Raw genomic sequence first — 18736 nt, forward strand, 5'->3', positions numbered from 1 at the left:
CAGAGGGAGAAGATGGACCTTATTCTCAATACTCTGGGTTGACATCAGCTGTGCCTCTGTGTCAGTTTCAGGCTGCAGGACTTGGGGCCTGGTTCTGGAACTTGAGATAGGCCCTGCTGGTGCAGGAGGAATGCAGCAGGGACAGGGGCAGGGAGAGAGATGGCTCAGGGCCACCTCCCCACAGGGCAAGCACTGGACACTACCTGCCAAAGAGCAGCATGCTCTCCCTCAAGCCACCTCTCTCCCTGACAGATCCTGAGGCTGGGTCCCTCATTTCCAGGGCAAATGACGGGGACTCACCTTCCCAAGTGAAATGGCCGCTGGAGGGAGATTGGAGCCCTGAGCTCAGAGAACTCTGATGCTCAGGATTCCTGCCTTTTCTTGCCCCAACACTGAAAGCCCCTCCTCCGTGGGCCATGGTTCCCCCTCCACACTCCTGCGCCATGTCCCACCTGTCTTCATGCAATTCCCCTTTGTCCCTTCCTCTCGCTATCCCTGTTACCTCTGACCATTCCTCTCCTACTTTCAGACACCTGGTGGTGCCACACTGTCTGGGAGCTGTCCAGAAGTCCATTGACAGAAAAGCGTATGATGAACCTGTTGACTTAAATTAGTAAGGGTCATGGAGATCCCACACAGAGCAAGCATGAGAATCAGCTTGTCATTTTTCCATGTATGTACATAATGTAAGCTCCACACTGACACCTAGTGAGGTTACAGAGAAAAGTGGCGTTTCTAGAGATGTTTTAGGTGTAATACCTTCTCTGTTAATATGGGATGATTTGAACACCATAAATCTTTCTATCCAAAGTTGAATTCCCAGAACTGAAGGAAGTCTAAGTTTTTTTTTAACTTTTTTTCATTTATTTATTTTCAGCATAACAGTATCATTATTTTTTCAGCACACCCAGTGCTCCATGCAATCCATGCCCTCTAGAATACCCACCACCTGGTAGCTTGACATCCCACCCCCTCGCCACTTCAAACCCCTCAGATTGTTTTTCAGAGTCCATAGTCTCTCATGATTCACCTCCCCTTCCAATTTACCCCAACCCACTTCTAACTCCCCATGTCCTCCATGCTTTTTATTATGCTCCACAAATAAGTGAAACCATATGATAATTGACTCTCTCTGCTTGACTTATTTCACTCAGCATAATCTCTTCCAGTCCCGTCCATGTTGCTACAAAAGTTGGGTATTCGTCCTTTCTGATGGAGGCATAATACTCCATAGTGTATATTGACCACATCTTCCTTGTCCATTCGTCCGTTGAAGAGTATCTTGGTTTTTTCCACAGTTTGGCGACCATGGCCATTGCTGCTATAAACATTGGGGTACAGATGGCCCTTCTTTTCACTACATCTGTATCTTTGGGGTAAATACCCAGGAGTGCAATGCTAGGGTCAAAGGGAAGTTGTATTTTTAATTTCTTGAGGAATCTCCACACCGTTCTCCAAAGAGGCTGCACCAACTTGCATTCCCACCAACAGTGGAAGAGGGTTCCCCTTTCTCCACATCCTCTCCAATACATCTTGTTTCCTGTCTTGCTAATTTTGGCCATTCTAACTGGTGTAAGGTGATATCTCAATGTAATTTTAATTTGAATCTCCCTGATGGCTAGTGATGATGAACATTTTTTTCATGTGTCTGATAGCCATTTGTATGTCTTTATTGGAGAAGTGTATGTCCATATCTTTTGCCCATTTTTTGATATGATTATCTGTTTTGTGTGTGTTGAGTTTGAGGAGTTCATTATAGATCCTGGATATCAACCTTTTGTCTGTACTGTCATTTGCAAATATCTTCTCCCATTCCGTGGGTTGCCTCTTTGTTTTCTTGATTGTTTCATTTGCTGTGCAGAAGCTTTTGATTTTGCTAAATTCCCAAAAGTTTATTTTCGCTTTTGTTTCCTTTGCCTTTGGAGACATATCTTGAAAGAAGTTGCTGTGGCTGATATCGAAGAGATTACTGCCTATGTTCTCCTCTAGGATTCGGATGGATTCCTGTCTCACATTGAGGTCTTTTATCCATTTTGAGTTTATCTATGTGTACGGTGTAAGAGAATGGTCAAGTTTCATTCTTCTACTTATAGCTGTCCAGTTTTCCCAGCACCATTTATTGAAGAGACTGTCTTTTCTCCACTGTATATTTTTTCCTGTTTTGTCGAAGATTATTTGCCCATAGCGTTGAGGGTCCATATCTGGGCTCTCTACTCTGTTCTACTGGTCCATGTGTCTGTTTTTATGCCAGTACCATGCTGTCTTGGTGATCACAGCTTTGTAGTAAAGCTTGAAATCAGGTAACGTGATACTCCCCCATTTTATTTTTGTTTTTCAACATTTCCTTAGCGATTCGGGGTCTCTTCTGATTCCATACAAATTTTAGGATTATTTGCTCCAGCTTTTTGAAGAATACTGGTGGAATTTTTATTGGAATAGCATTAAAAGTATAGATAGCTCTAGGCAGTATAGACATTTTAACAATGTTTATTCTTCAGATCCAAGAGCATGGAATGGTCTTCCATCTTTTTGTGTCTTCTTCAATTTCTTTCCTGAGTGTTCTGTAGTTACTTGAGTACAGATCCTTTACCTCTTTGGTTAGGTTTATTCTCAGGTATCTTATGGTTCTTGGTGTTATTGTAGATAGAATCAGTTCTCTAATTTCCCTTTCTGTATTTTCATTGTTAGTGTATAAGAAATCCACTGATTTCTGTACATTGACTTTGTATCCTGCCACATTACTGAATGGCTGTATGAGTTCTAGTAGTTTGGGGGTGGAGTCTTTTGGGTTTTCCATATAAAGAATCATGTCATCTGCAAAGAGAGAGAGTTTGACTTCTTCATTACCAATTTGGATACCTTTTATTTCCCTTTGTTGTCTGATTTCTGTTGCTAGGACTTCTAATACTATGTTGAACAAGAGTGGTGAGAGTGGACATCCTTGTCGTGTTCCTGATCTCAACAGGAAGGCTGCAAGCTTTTTCCCATTGAGGATGATATTTGCTGTGGGTCTTTCATAGATAGATTTGATGGAGTTCAGGAATGTTCCCTCTATCCCTACAATTTGAAGCATTTTAATCAGGAACAGATGCTGGACTTTGTCAAATGCTTTTTCTGCTTCAATTGAGAGGACCCTGTGGTTCTTCTCACTTCTCTTATTAATTTGTTCTATAACATTGATTGATTTGCGAATGTTGAACTATCCTTGTAGCCCAGGGATGAATCCCCCCTGATCATGGTGGGTAATCTTTTTTTTTTTTTTTTTAAGATTTTATTTATTTGACAGAGATCACAAGTAGGCAGAGAGGCAGGCAGAGAGAGAGAGAGAGAGGAGGAAGCAGGCTCCCTGCTAAGCAGAGAACCCGATGTGGGACTCGATCCCAGGACCCTGAGATCATGACCTGAGCCGAAGGCAGCGGCTTAACCCACTGAGCCACCCAGGCGCCCCATGGGTAATCTTTTTAATGTGCTTTTTGATACTGTTTGCTAGGGTCTTGTTGAGAATCTTAGCATCCATATTCATCAGTGATATTGGTCTGAAATTCTCCTTTTTGGTAGGGTCTTTGCCTGGTTTGGAGATCAGGGTAATGCTGGCTTCATAGAAAGAGTCTGGAAGTTTTCCTTCTGCTTCAAATTTTTGAAACAGCTTCCGGAGAATAAGTGTTATTTCTTCTTTTCAAGTTTGGTAGAAGTCTCTGGGGAATCCATCAAGTCCTGGGCTCTTGTTTTTTTGCGAGTGTTTTGACCACTGCTTCAATCTTGTTACTAGATATTGGTCTATTCAGGTTGTCAATTTCTTCCTGGTTCAATTTTGCTAGTTTATAGTTTTCCAGGAATGCATCCATTTCATCTAGGTTGCTAAGTTTATTGGCTATAACTGTTGATAATAACTTCTGATGATTGTTTCTACTTCTTTGGTGTTCGTTGTGATCTCTCCCTTTTCATTCATAATATTATGTATTTGAGCTTTCTCTGTTTTCTTTTGGATTAGTGTCGCCAATGGTTTATCAATCTTATTGATTCTTTCAAAAAACCAGCTTCTAGTCTTTTTTTCCTCTCCGGCTGCTTGAAGCTTGGCCGCCATCATGAAAGACACAGTAACAATCTGGACCAGGAAGTTCATGACCAACCGACTACTTCAGCACAAACAAATGGTTATTGATGTCCTTCATCCTGGAAAGGCAACAGTACCTAAGACAGAAATTCGGGAAAAACTAGCCAAAATGTACAAGACCACACCAGATGTCATATTTGTATTTGGATTCAGAACCCATTTTGGTGGTGGCAAGACAACTGGCTTTGGCATGATTTATGATTCCTTGGATTATGCAAAGAAAAATGAACCCAAACATAGACTTGCAAGACATGGTCTGTATGAGAAGAAAAAGACCTCAAGAAAACAGCGAAAAGAACGCAAGAACAGAATGAAGAAAGTCAGGGGGACTGCGAAAGCCAATGTTGGTGCTGGCAAAAAGAAGTGAGCTGGAGATTGGACAACAGAAGGAGTAAAGATGCTGCAGTGGCTTTATTTTTGGTGATTGTGCAGATTTTTCATGAGAGGATTAATAAACTAAGAATGTTTTAAAAAATCTTCTAATTTCATTGATATGTTCTACTGTATCTATGGTTTCTACCTCATCGATCTCAACTCTAATTTTGATTATTTCCCTTCTTATGTGTGGAGTTGATTTGATTTGTTGATTCTCCAGTTCTTTAAGGTGTAGAGAGAGCTGCTGTGTTCTGGATTTTTCAATTTTTTTGAGGGAGGCTTGGATGGCTATGTATTTCCCCCTTCAGACCACCTTTGCTGTATCCCATAGGTTTTGGATGGAAGTGTCTTTATTGTCATTGGTTTCCATGAATTGTTTTAGTTCTTCCTTGATCTCCTGGTTGATCCAAGCATTCTTAAGCAAGGTGGTCTCTAGCTTCCAGGTTTCTGAGTTCCTTCGAAACTTTTACTTGTGATTGAGCTCCAGTTTCAAAGCATTGTGATCTGAGAATGTGCAGGGAATCATCTCAGTCTTTTGGTATCGGTTGAGTCCTGATTTGTGACCCAGTACGTGGTCTATTCTTGAGAAGGTTCCATGTGCACTTGAGAAGAATGAGTATTCTGTTGCTTTAGGGTGGAATGTTCTGTATATATCGATGAGGTCCATCTGGTCCAATGTGTCATTCAATGCTCTTGTTTCTTTATTGGTTTTCTGCTTGGATGATCTTTCTATTTCTGAGAGAGGCTTGTTAAGATCTCCAACGATTAGTGTATTCATATCAATATGACTCTTTATTGTTGATAAACAGTTTTCTTATGTAATTGGCTACTCCCATATTGGGGGCATAGATATTTACAATTGTTAGATCATCCTGGTGGATAGTCCATTTCAGAATGATGTAGTGTCCTTCTGGATCTCTGACTACAGTCTTTAGTTTAAAATCTAATTTGTCTGATATGAGTATTGCTACCCCAGCCTTTTTTTGAGGCCCATTGGCACGAAAGATGATTCTCCATCCCTTCACTTTCAGTCTGGGTGTATCTTTAGGTTCAAAATGGGTCTCTTGTAGACAACATATGGATGGGTCCTGTTGTTTTATCCAGTCTGCAACCCCGTTCTGTTTTATGGGCGCATTTAGGCCATTCACATTGAGGGTGATTATTGATAGATACGTTTTTATTGACATCATGTTACCTTTGAAGTCTTTCTTTCTGTAGATTGTCTCTCTATTTCTGTTCAATGCTATTCTTGGGCTTTTTCCTCCTTTAAAGAAGCCCCCTAATATTTCCTGCAGTATCGGCTTGGTGGTTGCATAGTCTTTTAAGCCTTGCCGATCCTGGAAACTCTTTATCTCTCCATCCATTTTGAATGTCAGTCTTGATGGATAAAGTATTCTTGGATGCATGTTCTTCTCATTTAGTGCCCTGAATATATCTTGCCAGCCCTTTCTGGCTTGCCAGGTCTCTGTGGACAGGTCTGACATTATTCTGATGGGCTTTCCTCTGTACCTAAGGATCTTCTTTGTCCTAGCTGCTTTCAGGAGGTTCTGCCTACAATTCTAATTCTTCATTCTTACTTTTAGGTGTCTCGAGGACTTTGAAGAATCTCTAATCTTGGGGGGGAAACCTTTCGGCCTCTAGTACATAAACGCTGGTTCCATTCATGAGATTTGGAAAATTTTCATGAAGAACTTGTTCCACTATATCTTCTAGACTTCTTTCTTTCTCCTCCCCTTCAGGGATTCCAAAAATTCTGACGTTGGAAGGTTTCAGGGCATCATTTATTTCCGTGATTTTCTTTTAGTGGCTTCTAAGCTGTTTGTTCCAGGCTTCTTCCTGATCCTTTCTCTCTATCTGTTTGTCCTCCATATCACTAATTCTATCTTCTGTCTCAGTTACTCTAGCATTGAGAGAATTTAGATTAGATTGGAACTCATTGAGAGCATTGTGAAGTTCATCCCTGGTAGCTTTCAGCTCTTCCCTAATATTGAAATCATGATCTCTGGTCGTTTTCATTTCAGCCCTAATCAATTCCGTTTGGTCACCCATGGCTTTCTCCAACCTAGCTATTGCTTGGATAATTGTTAGCCTGAATTCTCTTTCCGACATATTGTCTATGTTGATAGCCCTTAGCTCTGTTGCAGAAGGTTCATCCTCTGTATTTTTCTTCTGTTGGGCATTCCTGCTCCTAGTCATTTTGGTGATAGATGGCTGAATGGGTGTATCTGGGTGTATCGACTGTGGTGCAATCAAGGTGCACCCTGGAATGCTTCTGAGCAATCAGGGTTCCCCACCCAAATGAGAGGAAAAAGAAAAGGGAAAGAAAAAAAGAGAGGGAGAGAGATAGGAACAAAAAGTGAGATAGAAGAGAAGGTTTAGCCCAAATGGGTCCTAGGTAAGATTTATGAAGTATACAAACAGACACAGATAAACAAAAAGACTGATAAAAGTATATGAGAAGAGAAAATATATATATATATATACATATATTTGTATATATATATATATATATATATATATATATATATATATATATTGCATATATATATATATATATATATGCAAATAAAGGAAGTACCTCGTCAAAAAGAACCCTACATATAAGATTTATATACTATCAGGACAAACACAAAATTATAGAAACACTGGTGGAAGAAAAAGATGGGAGAGTGGTTGTAAATTCTCGGTGTGAGTGAGGAAGGTTGTTTTGATTCTTCCTGGATGTATCTTGATATCTTTGTTAAAGGACTCAACTTTCCTAAGAATAGGGGGGATTAGGAATTGGTTTGCCTATAGGTGTGGCATTGATTGGGGAAAGGGGATTACCTTGAAGTTTAACTCTATATGAATATTAGAAAATAAAAATTAAAAAAAGGAATAAACTGGGGCACCTGGGTGGCTCAGTGGGTTAAGCCGCTGCCTTTGGCTCAGGTCATGATCTCAGGGTCCTGGGATCGAGTCCCGCATCAGGCTCTCTGCTCAGCAGGGAGCCTGCTTCCTTCTCTCTCTCTCTCTGCCTGCCTCACAGTGTACTTGTAATTTCTCTCTGTCAAATAAATAAATAAAATCTTTAAAAAAAAAGGAATAAACTAAACTAAAATTAAAAAAAAAAGAAATTTAAAAAATAGAAATGCAAAAGGAAAACACAGGTGTATGTATCAAATAGTTCAGGTTAGAAGGTTATGGAACTTGATGTACTGCACATCTTACTTTGACAGTAAATAGGTTAAAAAATTATCTATATAATAATAAAAAAATTAACTATATAAAAAAATTAGCCAGAATAGTGGGATAGAATTATTAATAAAAATTGTCCTACGAAGTAGTGGTGGTTGTTCTTTTGTCGTCTTTTTTTTTTTTTTTTCCCTTTCCCGGTTGGTTTCCTGGGGGAGGGGCCTGCCACGTGGGTTTTCAGTCCCTGAAGTTCTCTCAGCTAAGTCCTCCCGCCCCCCTCAAGGGGGTGGGTTCTGAGGAAACTGTTTTTTTCAGGCTTTTGTTCTCTGGAGGTTTTTATATTTGTTCACTTTTGTTTTTCTCTCTTGCCTTGACCGCTTTTTGATAGTTTTTGTAGGTTTAGAGGAAAGCAAAGTGCACCCTGACCTCCCTCTAAGAAGCCTCAGTCAGGCTGCAGAGCCCATATAAATCCCCCCCTTGTCCGCTGGCAGAGCAGGTTCCCAGTCGCGGTCCCCCGGGACTCAGGATTTTTTGCTTGTACCCAAAACCATGGCAGTGGCCACTGTCTGGACAGCTCCAGACTGCCAGAGAAGTTCCAAGCAGTGATCACACACTGAGATTTTCCTGCTGGCCGGGCTGGGAGTGCCTGGTCTTTAGGATCCTAGAGCACCTGGCTGGCATTTGTGTGCACCTCTAGCCCACCCCACCAATTCAGTCTTTTTTCTCTTGTTCTCAAAAAAATATGTATATGTATATATGTATATGCATGTATGTATGTATAAATGGTTGATTTCAAGATACACAGTTAATTGTGAATGTTTATAGGAAGGGACCATGATTATATTTTTTATTTTGTCACTACTGCAATATATTGTCAATTGCTGGTCAGCTTGTAAAGCTGCACTTACTAATACTGATTTCAAGGATAGTGAGCACTCTTAAGCCTCAGATTCTATGACTTCTGAGACTCCAAGGAATAAGAATTTTTTCCTGGAGGACAAAAGTGTTCATTATTCTTGGCACAAGGTATACGCTGTCGATAGTCCTCCATCCCTTGTTAAAGGTGCATGTCTTTGTTCCTGGCAAAATTTGAAGAGTGCTTGCAAGAAGAGTGGCTTGAATTGAAAATCCTGGAGTGAAAGAGTGGGGTTGGAGTAGTCATGGGACAGAAGTTACTTGTTATTTAAGAAGTATCAGTGTTGGGACTGTAAGTGATCAGGAAAGTAAGGCATCCTGGCAGTCATTTGGTGTATGATGGGCAGCACTACACTAATTTCTCAATATTTCAGATACCATGGGTCATGATAGGGAGGAGAGGAGAGGAGAGGGTTGGTGCCCTCTGGTGTCTTCACTGACAAGCCCTGTCTTGTACACACAGTGGCTGCCTTCACAGTTGCCTGCAGCTCTTTACCCGAGGGTTTCCATTGGCTTCCTTGGCTTCTTTGGCCATGGCAGTGAGCTCAGGAGCCAGGTAACCAATGTCCATAAGAGCAACACTCATCTCGTGCAGGTAATTTTGCACTTGGATGGGATGACTCAGGGCTGTTCTGCATGTATTTAAAACGTTCCCAGTGGATGGAGACAGAGTTGCCCAAGCAGTGCCCTCTAAACTAACACCCTGTCCTGTGTGTTGGCTCCCTCCTTCTTCACATCTTAGCTCCCATCATTTCTTCCCACCAAAGATCCTTCCAGAGAAACTACTTATACTCACATCCTTGTTTTAGAGTCACTTTCTGAGGCACCCAATGCCTCATAACTCCTGGTGCTGCCAACAATGGTGGGTATTGTCTCTCTGTGCCCCAGGAGAGGATCTACCTTTTAAAACACACACATTGGGGCACCTGGGTGGTTCAGAGGGGTAAGCCTCTGCCTTTGGCTCAGGTCATGATATCAGGGTCCTGGGATCGATTCCCACATCGGGCTCTCTGCTCAGCGGGGAGCCTGTTTCCTCCTCTCTCTCTCTCTCTCTCTCTCTGCCTGCCTCTCTGCCTGCTTGTGATCTCTGTCTGTCAAATAAATAAATAAAATCTTAAAACACACACACACACACACACACACACACACACACACACATTCTTGGGAGATCTCAAAGCTCAGTCATGAGAACCAACTTACATTTTTCCTTTGGGTAGGAGAACTGAAAATCCACGCATGCAAGGCAGTAGGGTGACCTAGATAATAGTGAGATTATTCAACTTGTCACACAAAGTGGAATGCTCAGGCTGGAAGGAGACATACATTGTAGTATCATTATCAGTGGTACTGTTACTGAGTTCAAACATCCTATCTCTTGAAGGTTCTTCTTTGACTTCCATTTTGTCCATAAGGGTACTTCTTGGTTATATGCTCACCCTCAACTCACGTCCAGTCCTTATCTTTGTATCCAGTCCTAGACTCACTGTCATCCAACCCTACCTCCCCTGCTCCCACTTTCCATGTCCCTTCCTCCTTTTCTGCTCTCCAAGGTTTCCCAAGATCCATCTTGGCTCCAGACTCCTACTCTTCAGGTGTTGGAAGATCCTTGGGTCCATCATCTCTCCTGATCCCCTCTAGTTAGTAGGAGGGGGTGTGAGTATGAATGAAGGTCTTGCTCTACCTTTCCTTATATCCTGGCCCTCCAAGGGGGAATGGGCCCCAGTCTGGAGTCCAGGATTGCCTGGATATTAGTCTATTTCAAAGAAGGAATTGAATTCAACTATAATTATACATTGGAAATAAAGGAAGTCTCAATATATTTCAAAAGAATGAAACCCACAAGAGTTGTTCTTTGATCATAATTGCAAATGTGCTGGATTAATCAAGAAAGGATAACTAGGATTTCCCCATATATTTGGAAATTGAATAGCTTTTTGAATAAAACTGCAAAAGGGAATCTCATAGGAATAACCAGTATGTTATGAATGAAAATGATACTGCATATGTGGCATTAACATAGACTTCCAGGGGGGAGACAAGATGGCAGGGAAGTAGGAGGAGGCGCCCTTTCAACCTTCTCCCTAAAGTGAGCTGATTACCTTCCAAAGATCTCTAATCACCCACGAAATCAGCCTGAGATAAGAATTATACACGTCTGGATCTCTACTGGAGCAGAAGACGCCAGTGGGCAGGTAAAGCGGAGTGGGAAAGTCGGACTGATATCAGAAGATAAAAAAAAGGGGGAGGGAGCCTCCAGAAGCGACCCATTGGAAAGTAATATCCCAATACGCGAGTGCCCTGCACCTGGGGACCAGCATTAACTCGGGAGTCTGGTAGAAAGCACTCAGAAAGCAAAGGATCACGGGGGGGGGGGCGGGGGGATTGCGGGGATGGGGTTGTTAGGGTGGGGGCTTGTCCCAGACCCAGGACAGTTACCCCTGGCGCAGAATCAGAGAGAGTGCAGCAGAGAACCCAGGTCCCTGAACCACCAGTGCGCCTGAGAGTGCATGGCGCTTGGCTCCCGTGAAGCGCTGGGAGGCTTGCCAGCCAACAGAAGCACAGCCTTTTTGCAGTCCCCACGCAAGTGCCCTGCTGTGCCATCAGAGTCCGAGTCGTGCCCCACACCCTCCCCTGAGAGAGGCTAGAAGGAGATGGAGAATCTTTTTTTAAAAAGATTTTATTTATTTATTTGACAGACAAAGAGATCACAAGTAGAGAGAGAGGCAGGTAGAGAGAAGAGAGAAGCTGGCTCCCCACCAAGCAGAGAACATGATGTGGGGCTCGATCCCAGGGCCCCGAGACCAAGACCTGAACTGAAGGCAGAGGATTAACCCACCGAGCCACCCAGGCACCCGAGAGGGAAAATCTAAACAGACTCCATGCTCAATGTGGAGCCTGATTTGGGATTAGTCTCATGACCCTGATATAATGACCTGAGGCAAAAATCAAGACTCTGATGCTTAACCAATTGAGCCACCAAGGTGGTCCCCCCATATCAAATCTCTTTTATCCCCTCCAGTAACCTCTAAATAGCCTTTTTGGTATTAATCATTCTAGTATTACAACCATGATTTTTCCCTCCATGAGTAATTAGCCCCTGGAATGGCAGGCACCAACTTCATAGAGCGCCATGTAAGGACACACCCATTCTAGATTAGAAAACTACATTATGATAGAATACAAAATGTTATATATGTTTTACCTTAACATAAAACATCTGTAATTGCTCTTTCTGTGATTTCTATGTTGTGTATTACTCAATTTCGGTAACATAAATGCTATTATTTAAATAAAACAACAGGGGTGCCTGGGTGGCTCAGTGGGTTAAGTCTTTGCCTTTGGCTCGGGTCATGATCTTGGGGTCCTTGGATGGAGACCCGCATCGGACTCTCTGCTCAGCGGGGACCTTCTCCCCCCCGCCTATCTGCCTACTTGTGATCTCTCTCTGTGTGTCTAATAAATAAATAAAATGCTTAAATAATATAAATGAATAGATAAATAAATAAATAAAACAATAGAAGAGAATAGGTGTCAATTACTAGTAAGTAATGGTAGGAATAATTATGCTACATTATGCATTAAAAAATAAAATAAAAGATTACTAATAAACTTTTCACTTTGTAATAGGTTTAGATTTACCAACAAAACCAAATAGAAAAGAGAGGACTAAACATTTCCATACACCTAACACAGTTTGCAAACTATTTTGCTTTTTGGTAATTCTTTAATTCCAATATGGTTCACATATATTAGTTTCTGGAATACAACAGAGGGATTCAACACTTTCATGCATTCTCTAGGGCTCATCAGGACAAGCAGCTCCTTCATCCCTATCACCTACTTCACCCATGCTGGCAACCATCACTTTGTTGTCTGTCGTGAAAAGTCTGGATAAAAGAGCTCAGACTGAGGCAGGAATCCACCAAAATCCTAGAGGAGAACACAGGCAGCAACATCTTTGACCTCAGCCACAGTAACTCCTTACTAGATGCACCTCCAAAGGCAAGGGAAACAAAAGTGAAAATGAACTTTTGGGATTTCATCAAGATCAAAAGCTTCTGCGCCACAAACGAAAACCGTCAACAAAACAAAGAGGCAACCCACAAAATGAGAGAACTTATTTGCAAATGACACTACAAAGGGCTGATATCCAAGAACTATAAAGAACTTCTCAAACTCAACACCCAAAAAACAAATAATCGAGTCAAAAAATGGGCAGAAGATGGGACCAGACACTTCTGCAAAGAAGACATACAAATGGCTAACAGATGCATGAAAAACTGTTCATCATCATTAGCCATCAGGGAGATTCAAATCAAAACCACACAGATACCACCTTCCAGCAGGTAGAACCGCAAAAACTGACAAGGCAAGAAACAACCAGTGTTGGAGAAGTTGGGAGAAAGGAGAACCCTCTCATACTGCTGGTGGGAATGGAAGTTGGTACAGCCACTTTGGAAAACAGTGTAGAGGTTCCTCAAAAAATGAAAAATGAAGGATGTGATATTTTACACCAGGGCTGAACCTGTTAAAAAAATTACATGTGGCCAAGTGATCCATGTTGCTGGCTCAATTGTTCTCAGGATACCTCATTTTTCTCTTCCTCCCCTTCATCCTCTTCAGCAGTAACTGGACAATCAAATATTTCATTTTATAAAGACATTTCAAGACTGGAAGGATGTAGAGTGAGTTCAATGAGTTTCAGGCTGAAGGAAAAAGATGACAGTAACATGGAACCCCCATATCCTGGGGGACCGACAGGTTTGCAAGATGGGTGGCCCATCACAGTATTAATTCTTCCAATACTGGGGACATTGAAGTGAGTACACATGAGCCTAAGTAATGCCTTTCTGCAGCCTGGATGGGGTGCGGGGTCTCTGCCTCAGGGATTTAGAAGGCCAACAGTTGTTCAGGGTCTTTTAGAGCTGAAGGATTAATCTGGATTGCTTGATTGACTCACTGACTTTATTTATGATAAGAAAATGTTGGTCACAGTTTCACGACATAAAGAATTGAGGCAGGCAGTCAATACCTTAACATCTGCTCTCCAGGGTTATGTTTTTAAAAGACTGGATGTGTAGAAAACAAATCTGACTTAGGCACCAGCCAAAGGTTTTTAGCTCATGGGTTGCAGCTGCCAATACACAGGGTCCATCTCTGGCTCACTGATATCACAGATCAGAAACAGAATCTGTCACAACGAAGATGTAATATTTCATCATGAAGGGTTTTTTTTTGTTCAAAACAAAGTTCACAAATTATTCAAACTAATAATTTATTATGTTGTGCTTTGTAGCAAATGAAAAAAAATATTTTAAAATGAAAGAATATTTTGGGAGTGATTTAGATGTTAAGTTTTGTGCAATAAACAATTTAAATCTTAGGGGATCACAAGAAAATATTGAAAGCCCAAACTCTGGAAGGATTCTGAATTTAGAGTATTATAGATTATTATAGTGTTTATATGCCTAATCATATAGTGATAGTAAGATCTAGTCTTATATGTATAACAAAATTCAAAAATAATTTGTAATGCTACTACAACATTATATTAGACCTGAAACACTATTGAGAATATTCAAAGCAAAATGCTATCCCCTGGTTATTGACGGGAAAACAGGTAAAGCCCATCAGTGAGGAAAAGCTTCAATTATAAGAGATGTCATATTAAGAATGGATAAGGGGGGCGCCTGGGTGGCTCAGTTGTTAAGCATCTGCCTTTGGCTCAGGTCATGATCCCAGAGTCCTGAGATCAAGCCCCACATCGGGCTCCCTGCTCTATGGGAAGCCTGCTTCTCCCTCTCCCACTCCCTCTGCTTGTGCCTTCTCTCTGTAAAACTAATAAATAAAATTAAAAAAAAAAAGAGAATGTCATAAGGGGAGCACCTGGGTGGCTCAGTGGGTTAGAGCCTCTGCCTCAGGCTCAGGTCATCATCCCAGAGGTCTGGGATCGAGCCCTGCATCGGGCTCTCTGGGGAGCAGGGAGCCTGCTTCCTCCTCTCTCTCTGCCTGCCTCTCTGCCTACTCGTGATCTCTGTCTGTCCAACTAATAAATGGAATCTTTAAAAAAATTGTCATAAGGGTGTGCCTGGGTGGTTCAGGGGGTTAAGCACCTGCCCTCTGCTCTGGTCATTTTTCAAGGTCCTGGGATCTATTCATGCAGCAGGCTCTCTGCTCAGCAGAGTCTGCTTCTCCCTCTGCCTAAGCCCCTCCATACATGCTCTCTCTTTCTCTGTCTCTCAGATTAATAAATAAAATCCTAAAAACAAAGAATTGGGTCATAAAGATAGATGATACATTGGTTGATTTTCTTAGCATGGAGAAGAAATAAGGTATGTTAATTTATGAAATCAATAAATGGTTAAAAAAAGGATACCGTCAAAAGATTGCTTATATCCACACACTGCATGTTAACTAAGTAGAACTTAAATAAAAATTTGAAAAGAAAAAATAATTGCCCATATCCAGACATAAGATAATGGAGCAACTGCAGCATGTTTGGAAAAGAATGGAAGACCTTTTTTCTTCCCTCACAATGATTACGTCCACTTGCACCTTGCTCAGAAAATAACCTTAAGAGGGACGTCATCTCCATTTAGGAGATGCAAACATGCATCTTTCATATTCCATATTTCAATATGCAAACTTTCAAAATTTCATACTTAGGATATATGATTTTTCCAAATTCAATGAACTTGGGAGATATTCTCAGGTCTTAGTCATAAACAGAAAATCTCCAATAAATACACTATAATTAGATGAAATCATACAGATGCATATAGATTACACTTCTTTTGTAATATGTCAAGGTGCATGATAGTTTTAAATGGGTGAGAAACGTTAATAGAGATGTAAACAACAAATCCTGAAGGGACATAAAGTTGCACGCTCACCAGAAGGTCTGTTTTCTTTACAAGTCACAAAGGAACCTAAAAGTAGGTGTGAGGCATGGAAAACTCAGGAAGAGCTATGAATATGATATCTGAATTAGAAATAAGCAACAAAGGGAAAAAAAGCGGGAAGTGCATGAATCAGTGGAGCTAAGCATCTATTTTAATATCTTCAACAAATAGCAGCTTTTTTTCAAATGCTGATTCACAAATTTTGCTTAGTACAATCTTTCGCATATTGAGAAGTGGTCTTGACACTTTGAACAGAAGAAATCTCAGTGGAATCCTGCGAAGGAGCTCTTACTGAACTCTTTTTAACCAACTTAAAACTGCTGAAGATTGTTACTGGCTCATGAGAAAATTAGAAAACATGGCAAATCTCAGTTGAGAATAAAGAGATAAGCAGGGGCACCTGGGTGGATCAGGTCTTGATGTCAGGATCCTGGGATCGAGTTCCACGTTGGAGTCCCCACTCAGTGTTGAGTCACCTTCTCCCTCTGCCTCTGCCTCCCCCTCCTCACCACTGTACTTACATAAAATCATTAAAAAAGAAAACAGAGAAAAGGAGATGAGGTTTTGAAGATATTATTGATGAGTTTCCTTCCAATGATCACGAGAAAGGATAAATAAAACAATTCCAGTTTTCCTTGTAAATTTAACCTTAAAAAAATGAGAGGTTTATGGAATCAGGGACCTGTCAAGTTTGCACTTGTTTTCCAACTACTGTAACATTGTTGGAAAAAAATAAACACTGAAAAGTAATAAAAGCATCAGTGCAGGACAGTCTGTGCTTTTACCTGGGGTACTGGGTCTAGCAGAACTCAGAGAGCGGGATCCCAGCTCCTCCTTCTAAAAGGTCCTGAAGGTCAATGGTTCTTGCATTCCTGGCCCAACCCAATGTAGCTCCAGTTTCTCTGAAGCTGAGTCACGATTTCTCCCCAGAAACAAGTCGGCATTGGTAAAAAAAACCAACCACAGTATTTCTGTTGCAGTGTCCGTGACCTCTCAATCCAGAGACCCTTGAGTAAAATAGGGTCTTCAAATGCCCTCAGGGACAATGAGGACCAAACTCTGGGAAGAGCCCCAATATGTCATCCCCTGTACTTTCTCACCTACCAGCATGTTCTGGGGAAGCTCCCAGAGCCCCCTACTCAGCACTCAGCCAACAAGGCAGCTTCTGTGTCACACCTCAGGAGGCAAGAAGTTACTGCAAAGGCCCCAGGTTCTCCCCAGGGCATCGGGTGAACCGGCTGGAAATACAGCTCTGGCTCTCTATCCTGGGGCAGTGAGAATGGAGCTGGATCCCATGACCTGGGAAGAAGGAGGGCTTTGCAGGATCCAGCAGCTCTGCTGCAGAAGGGATTGGGAAGAAAGGGCCTAAAAGGGGACAGAAGCATACACACCCAAATCCTCCTGCTGCTGATGAAGGGATGGGTCTCCTGTCAGGGACCTCTGCCCTGCCCATCCCTCAACAGGGAAACTGTGGGAGGACTGTGGGGCATCATGGGTCTTACCACAAACACTGCCACCATCAGCTCCACTCAAGGCCCCCGTGTGGTTGGGGGGCAGCTGGTGAGGTGAAAACCCTGCACAAAACCTGGATTAATGCAGGTCCTCCTCACCAGGCTCTCGGGGCCTCACAAGACACTTCATTCTCTGCTCACTGTCACAGTAGACCACTGCCTGGGGACAGCCACCTGTCCTGCTGATCATTATCCCCCTAAACAAGCAGGTGCCATGTGCTCAAGAGGATCTGTCACCAGAGTTAATACAAACACCAGCAGATCTAAATTCAAACTGGGCCCCCTCCCCAGAAAGGTTCCTGGGGTCCCTGCAGTAGAAGTACCACGAAGGGTAATCTTGCTCTATCCTCCATCCCTGCACTGTTGCCAGGGTGATATCTGTGCCTGAAGGCTTCACCCTGTGCCCTCGAAGGAAGGGACTGTAGGTCCCCCTGAAGGGAGATGCTGACACAGAGACAGAACCATGTACAGTTTATTGGGGAGATACCAGGAGAGACAAAGCACAGGGTACAGGATGGGCAGGGAAAGCATTCAGACCACCAGGCAGAAACATTCATATCTTGACTAGATATAAAAACTCATTGGAGCCTGGTTGTTGGAGGTCAAGGAAGTCTTCAGATTACAAAATGATTACCCTGTAAGGCAAGATGATTTGGGTTAGTACAATGGGATCTTATGTTTTCCTAAATGCTCTCTGCCTCCCATACTGTATCTGAGGCCTTGGATGAACACTTGGGTGTGTGGCCACATCTGTGAGTCTGTATGTAATAGACAATAATTGTCTTCACATCTCACATAGAAATATCTGATTGTACCTGTTCTCTTAACTATATTTTACTTCACTGTGGCTAGGACCTGACATTTAATAGAAAAAAGGGGGCTCTTTGCCTTGTCTTTGAAATGACAATTGCCACTACCGGGGCTGAGGTATTACACTCTTAGTGTATTTTGTGGACTTAAATAAACATTTTTTGATGCTCATTGGCATGGAGCTATTTTCATTTAAACAGTGAGAATGGTGAATAGTCAGAGCCCAGATTCTTTGCCAATTATTATTATTTTTTTCTTTTTGAGACAGAGACAGAGAAAGCACAAACTTGTGAGTGAAGACGGATGGGGGAGAAGGTAAGGGAGAGAGAGAATCCCAGATAGGCTCCACACTCAGCACCGAGCCCGACTTGGGGCTCAATCGCAAAAGCTCGAGATCATGACCGGAGCAGCAATCAAGATTCTGCTGCTTAACCCACTGAGTCGCCCAGGAGCCCCTGCAGGTTCCTTATGTACTTCAACTCCTATTGTTCTAGTGACCTCAGAATCCAATATGTTCTCTCTATGACAGATTAAAATAAAAGCGGAGGCCCTGAGAAGGCCCCACTGAGAGCTGGTATTTGGGCTGAGAAATCTGGAACACAGGCAAATCTGGAAACTGGGACTGAAGTCCCAGGGAAGTGCAGAGCTACAGGCAGGGTAGTGACGCAGATGCGGAGGCCTGGTGACAGGGCTCCAGCTAGGGCTGCTCCTGGCCAACCCTGACTCTCCCACTAACAGTCTGACTCGGGCTGAGGCCAGGGCGGCCACCCTTCACTGGTTTCCGTCTTGTCTTCATGTTTTCTCACTGCGGGACTTAAAGTCAGCCAGACAAGAATCCCCAAAGACCAAGTTAAATTTCCAAATCTCCACGATACTCTTTCACATGGTTCAGAATTTTCAGAAATTCAGGGAAACAACGCTCTTCACAGACTATG

At 42.3% G+C, this 18736-nt stretch overlaps 1 protein-coding gene and 1 pseudogene across 2 annotated transcripts in view; one reads left to right on the top strand and one right to left on the bottom strand.

Annotated features, from left to right (window-relative positions):
- The window catches only part of LOC309854633 (uncharacterized protein), a gene marked incomplete at its 5' end in the record, with an annotated part of 139750 nt that overhangs the window by 24693 nt on the left and 96321 nt on the right, over positions 1-18736 (bottom strand). The window lies entirely within an intron of this gene.
- Positions 4071-4589, top strand: LOC309854778 (small ribosomal subunit protein eS24 pseudogene; annotated as a pseudogene). The gene has a single exon. The product of its transcript is annotated as a small ribosomal subunit protein eS24 pseudogene (transcript).

This window comes from Mustela nivalis (genome assembly GCF_964662115.1).
Source record: "Mustela nivalis genome assembly, chromosome: 19".
Classification (NCBI taxonomy): domain Eukaryota; kingdom Metazoa; phylum Chordata; class Mammalia; order Carnivora; family Mustelidae; genus Mustela; species Mustela nivalis.